The 6,559-nt window shown below is 46.3% G+C and overlaps 1 long non-coding RNA gene across 1 annotated transcript; it reads left to right on the plus strand.

Moving 5' to 3' along the window:
* The first annotated feature begins 363 nt into the window (after positions 1–363).
* LOC128406562 (uncharacterized) lies at positions 364–6,301 on the plus strand. Its single transcript, XR_008328523.1, has 2 exons — positions 364–445; positions 6,140–6,301. It is a non-coding gene; the product is annotated as an uncharacterized LOC128406562 (long non-coding RNA).
* The last annotated feature ends 258 nt before the right edge of the window (positions 6,302–6,559 follow it).

Raw genomic sequence — 6,559 nt, forward strand, 5'->3', positions numbered from 1 at the left:
CAGGTCTCTGTCCTCTAGGCAAGGCAGCAAGGGGTGAGATTGGTGCAGGTTTCCCATCTCTTTTTGCCATCTGCAGAGATGCAGCAGCATAGAGGGGCTGATCCAGATCACTGAGGGATCCTTCTGGAGTGCAGGAGACCAGGGAAGACCAAGCCATTTCCTCTCTGTGACATGGCAGCAAGCAGTAGAGTTCCTGATGGAGCGGAACCACCTGTGGAGGGGTCAGGTTTAGAGGCAAAGCGCCTTTCTGGCCCCCGCACCACTGCCCAGAGAACCAAATGGTCCCCTCCCTGCAATCATGTGCCATCCCTGAGCCAAGAGATCTGACTGTTGCTGTGCCTGCAAGAGAATATGGTAGGAGGTTTTGGCTGACCAACAACAACTACTCCATCTGAAGGCTGAGCAGCTGCATCAGAGCTCCTTGGCAGAGTCTGCTACCGCTGTGGTAAGGACGAATCCCCTACTTTCTGGCTTCTCCCCAGAGTAATATCAAGGGGTTTCTGTATTCTGCAGAAAAGCAGGGAAAGTGACTTGCCCCTCTCTCTCTTCCAGCAACACCTGACCAGCATGTTGCACACCATCCGCAGGATGGATGAATACAAAGTACCAATAATAATAATAATAATAATAATAATAATAATAATAAATTTTATTTATATCCCGCCCTCCCCAGCCGAAGCCGGGCTCAGGGCGGCTAACAACAGTAAAACAGTACAAAAGTACAGCATAACAACGTTCTAAAATCATTCATTATAAAATTAATTAATTCAAGCCACTGGCAACCATTGGGCCAGAGCTCCGCGAAGATTGCCGAGGGAGGGAGTCAGGCTGTGCCCTGGTCAAAGGCCTGGTGGAACAGCTCTATCTTGCAGGCCCTGCGGAAAGATGTCAAGTCCCGCAGGGCCCTGGTCTCTTGTGACAGAGTGTTCCACCAGATCGGAGCCACAGCCGAAAAAGCCCTGGCTCTAGTTGAGGCCAGCCTAACTTCTCTGTGGCCTGGGACCTTCAAGATGTTTTTATTTGAAGACCGTAAGTTTCTCTATGGGGCATACCAGGAGAGGCGGTCCCGTAGGTACGAGGGTCCTAGGCCGTATAGGGCTTTAAAGGTTAAAACCAGCACCTTAAACCTGATCCTGTACTCCACCAGGAGCCAGTGCAGCTGGTATAGCACCGGCTGAATGTGATCTCGCAGCGAAGACCTCGTAAGGAGTCTCGCTGCAGCATTCTGCACCCGCTGGAGTTTCTGGGTCAGTCTCAAGGGCAGCCCCACGTAGAGCGAGTTACAATAATCCAGTCTGGAGGTGACCGTCGCGTGGATCACAGTGGCTAGGTCAGGGCGAGAGAGGTAAGGAGCCAACTGCTTAGCTTGGCGGAGATGGAAAAATGCTGCCTTTGTTATAGCTGCAATCTGCGCCTCCATGGAAAGGGAGGTGTCGAAGATTACACCCAAACTCTTAACGGACGGAACTGGCACTAATTGCGCCCCCGCAAGAGATGGGAGTTGCCCCCCCAATCCCATATCGCCCCATCCCAGCCTCAGGACCTCTGTCTTCGAAGGATTTAGCTTCAACCGGCTCCCACGTAACCATCCAGCCACAGCTTCCAAACATCTGGTCAGTGTGTCTGGGGCCGAGTCAGGATGGCCATCCATCAACAGATAGAGTTGGGTGTCATCGGCATACTGATGGCAACCCAGCCCAAAACTCCGAACAAGCTGTGCGAGGGGGCGCATAAAGATGTTGAAAAGCATCGGGGAGAGTATCGCACCCTGAGGCACTCCACACACCAAGGAGTGGCGCGATGACAATTCCCCCCCAAGCGCCACCCTCTGTCCCCGACCAGAGAGAAACGAGCGCAGCCATTGAAGGACCGTGCCCTGAATCCCCACGTCGGCAAGGCGGTGGTCCAGAAGTTCATGATCGACCATGTCGAAAGCTGCTGACAGATCTAAAAGAATCAGCAGCCCCGACCCGCCTCGATCCAGCTGTCTGCGAAGATCATCTGTTAGGGCAACCAGAGCCGTCTCGGTCCCATGACCAGTGCGGAAGCCGGACTGGAATGGATCCAGAGCCGATGTTTCATCCAGAAACCCACCAAGCTGTTCAGCAACCGCTCTCTCAATCACCTTACCCAGGAACGGAAGATTCGAAACCGGGCGGTAATTGGAAAGATCTAAAGGATCTAATGATGTTTTCTTTAAGAGCGGACGCACCACTGCCTCCTTCAGTTCCCCTGGGAATGTCCCTGTGCCAAGGGACAAATTGATGATATCCCCCCAGGTTTTGATGATATCCCCCAGGAGGGCCCGCACCTCGTCTGGGCACATCACTTTCCACAGCTGCTGATGCTGCGCCATCACTTTCCACAGCTGCTGATAGCTGCCAACTTCCTGCCTGCCCAGGAATTCCTCAACTCAGTAGTGCATTGCAAAGGGATAAATTGAGTCCTTTTTCCTTCAGCCTATGGTGTTTCTTGTCCAGCTTGATTTTCCAAGGGAGACTATCCTTCAAGTGACTACTAGGGAGCAAGGATGCGGAAGGAATTTGATTCTGTTTGCATGTCAAGGCAGATCTGCATAATTCACAATTTCTGGAAATATCAACTTCTGGGGGAGCCTTGTAAATGTGGTTTTCCAGTTTGGTTCTTGGTGTTCTGGTGTGGGGTACTGACACAGGAGAAAATGGCTGGAGCAGGGAGGCCCCTGCTTGGTTTCGACTCTTTTGTTCCCACCAACAGTAGAGAGTCCCCCAAGGCCTCATTCTTGATCCCCATGCCACAGTCATGCCATCTTTGGCTACGTTGAAGAGACTGCAAAGCCAAGCAAGGTCTCTGCCCAATAGAACGTAGCAAAGGCATCTTTATTGATGAGATCTTTGCCGGTGGAGGGGCAATTGTAATCTCCTACAAAAGGCCTTCCAGTAATGTTGTTATGGCTGGCTCCAAGAAGTATCGTTCCCAAGATTCCACATTTAAAGTCTTTCCTCTGGATGCAGATAGCAGACATCCTCCCTCCCCAGTTTAGATGGCAACCTCAATGGGGGTTCCCCAACATGCCCCCTTCGGAAATTGGACCTCACCCCTACTATGCACTCATTTACCTTAAATATTCTGCGGTTCATGTCAAGGCTACTTTGAGCCTCCAAATTGTCTCCAGTTTTAGTTCTCTTCAGAGTAGACCCATTGGATTTGATGTACATGATGAACTTATGTCCATTCACTTCAGTGGGTTTGCTCAGCGCAAAACATAGTTGGATCCAACTCTCCATCTGTAAAACTACAGATGGTGGATAAAACGAGAACCTGTCTAAACCTCCATTGGGAAATGTTTTGTACAAGGAAAGCATCCTATCCCATCACCGAAGAGTTTCTTTCTCTTTGGGTCTCTTGAGCTACTTAGCTACCAAATGTGAGTCTATCCCTGCAAGGAAGCACTGGACCACCTGCTCACCTGGCTGCAACATGATCACCCGCAAGTCTGGAAGTTCAGCCTCAGAGGGATATCCCTGCTTTTGGACTCTGACATGGCAAGTGATACTCAGAGGGAGAGGGAGGGATTTAGATTCGAATCACAGCCAAGCACTGTTTGCAGGCAGAATGGTGAAGGGTCTGTGGTAAAAGAAAAACTGTTGGACTTTTCAGATCTTTGAAAAGATTCTCTCCTTTGTATAGGACCCTTTGGTTTGGTGGCTGTTACTGCTAAATTTCCTCCCTTATGCAGAATAATAATAATAATAATAATAATAATAATAATAATAATAATAATAATCTGGCTGGGCCTCCCCAGGCACTCTGGGTGGCTTCCAACAGGGTATTAAAAATGCAAGAAAACTAAAACGTTAAAAACTTCCCTAAACAGGGCTGCCTTCAGATGTCTCCTAAAAGTCAGATAGTTGTTTATTTCCTTGGCATCTTGTGACATACTTGAAAAGCTGATGTCCTCGCAGAGCTGATGCACCCGGTAGAGCTAGCCAACCTCTCCAGGGAGCTGGGGGAGGAATGCCTGAAGATGCTGGCTGAAAGCTCCTGCGGTCTGGCTGCCCATGTGCGTATTATGGAACAACCGCTTTCTGGATTGCATATTACATAATAGACTGCATCTGGTAAGGTCACTTTGCTTTGTTTGCAGCTTTGCACAGAGTTATCCCATTTCATCTTCCCAACAACCCAGCAGAGGTTAGTTATGATCCTCTACTGAACGTCATAGCCATAGCACAAAACTGCATGGGAAGTTACAGTATACGAAGCACAAAATACATAATAAAAATAATCAGTGCACAAAATTCATAATAACAAATAATAAAAATAATAAAAATAAAACAATTAACAAGACTAATATATACACACTGATAAACCATAAAAAAGCCCCTAAACAATACTCCAAACCACAAATCCACAAATCCAAATTGACATACCATATTTAAAACAATCCCACCCTTTAAATCAAACAGCACCCACCCCCATTAAAACAATAATTTTAACACAAAGGGGCTGGCCCATGCCCTCATTCCATCCCTGAAGTGCCACCACCAAAGGGACAAACTCCTTTGGTGTTTCTCCTTTGGTGTCGCCCCCGCCAAGCAGGGAGGCTTCATGCAGCTGCCCCAGCTGCTGGTGTACGCCTAGCTGGGGCAGCAGGTGTCGCCAATGCTGCCTGCCCGCCCAGGGTCCTGGTCCTTGCAGGACTCTCTGCAATCCTCTTGAGTGGGGGAAGCAGGCAACCCCCCCACAGCAGAAGTTTGGTTCCATTTCTCCATTATGAAAAGCCTCCTTTTTGTTTGATAACATCTCTTGGTACTTTATGAAAAAGAATTTGGAAATGATGGGTCTGGGGGAGAATTTTATGAAAGGAATTGACGCAATATATAAAGAGCAGTACGACAAGCAGTACGATAAAGGAGTACGACAAGGCTGTATATTGTCTCCCTGCTTATTTAACTTATATGCAGAATTCATCATGCGAAAGGCTGGGCTGGATGAATCCCAAGCCGGAATTAAGATCGCCGAAAGAAATATCAACAACCTCAGATATGCAGATGACACAACCTTGATGGCAGAAAGTGAGGAGGAATTAAAGAACCTTTTAATGAGGGTGAAAGAGGAAAGTGCAAAATATGGTCTGAAGCTCAACATCAAAAAAACGAAGATCATGGCCACTGGTCCCATCACCTCCTGGCAAATAGAAGGGGAAGAAATGAAGGCAGTGAGAGATTTTACCTTCTTGGGCTCCATGATCACGGCAGATGGTGACAGCAGCCACGAAATTAAAAGACGCCTGCTTCTTGGGAGAAAAGCAATGACAAACCTAGACAGCATCTTAAAAAGCAGAGACATCACCTTGCCAACAGGGGTCCGTATAGTTAAAGCTATGGTTTTCCCAGTAGTGATGTATGGAAGTGAAAGCTGGACCATCAAGAAGGCTGATCGCTGAAGAATTGATGCTTTTGAATTATGGTGCCGGAGGAGACTCTTGAGAGTCCCATGGACTGCAAGAAGATCAAACCTATCCCTTCTTTAGGAAATCACCCCTGAGTGCTCATTGGAAGGACAGATCCTGAAGCTGAGACTCCAATATTTTGGCCACCTCATGAGAAGAGGAGACTCCCTGGAAAAGACCCTGATGTTGGGAAAGATGGAGGGCACAAGGAGAGGGGGACGACAGAGGACGAGATGGTTGGATAGTGTTCTCGAAGCTACCAGCATGAATTTGACTAAATTTTTGTTGGAATGGCATACAAAAGATGAAGAAATTAAGGAGGTCATGACTAAGTGGGCAATGGACCTAGGATATAATATCGAGTATGAGAAATGGACTATGGAATTTAGGAATAAAATTTACCGCATCCATGACCTTAAAAGAGAATTTGTTAAAAATGATGTATAGGTGGTACTTAACACCCACCAAACTAGCAAAGATGTACAAAATGAAAAATAAGAACTGTTGGAAATGCAGTGTAAAAGAGGGAAATTTTCTCCACATGTGGTTGTGTGACAAGGTGAAGACTTTTTGGGATAGTGTATATAATGTTTAAAAAGATATTTAGGTACACCTTTTATAAAAAAACGTAGGCATTTTTGCTAGGAACGGTTGGAGAGGACATTAAAAAGGAAGATCAGAAATTCTTCCTGTATGCCACAACAGGAGGAAGACTACTCCTCGCACAGAGATGGAAACAACAGGATATTCCAACAACTGAAGAATGGCAACAGAAAGTATTGAAGTATGTGGAAATAGCAAGGCTAACTGGAAGAATCCGACAGCAGGACGATGAGAAATTAAAAAAAGAATGGTCCAAATTTATGGTATACTTAGAGAAAAGTGTACATAAATAAAGAAACTCACAGGACTGAAATAAAACTCATAATGATTATTATAACATTTGGTTAGACTACAAGATGTAATGCTGTAATATAATAAGGAATGTATGTCTAAAGTATAATACAAAAATTTATTAAGGAATTATAGACATTTATAGAATGTATACATAGTAATCACGCTTAAGTAAGAGCAATGTAGAGAAGCCAGAAAAGGGGTGGAGGGAAGTTAATTCGGATAAGATAT

The sequence above is a fragment of the Podarcis raffonei genome, chromosome Z (genome assembly GCF_027172205.1).
Source record: "Podarcis raffonei isolate rPodRaf1 chromosome Z, rPodRaf1.pri, whole genome shotgun sequence".
Classification (NCBI taxonomy): Eukaryota; Metazoa; Chordata; class Lepidosauria; order Squamata; family Lacertidae; genus Podarcis; species Podarcis raffonei.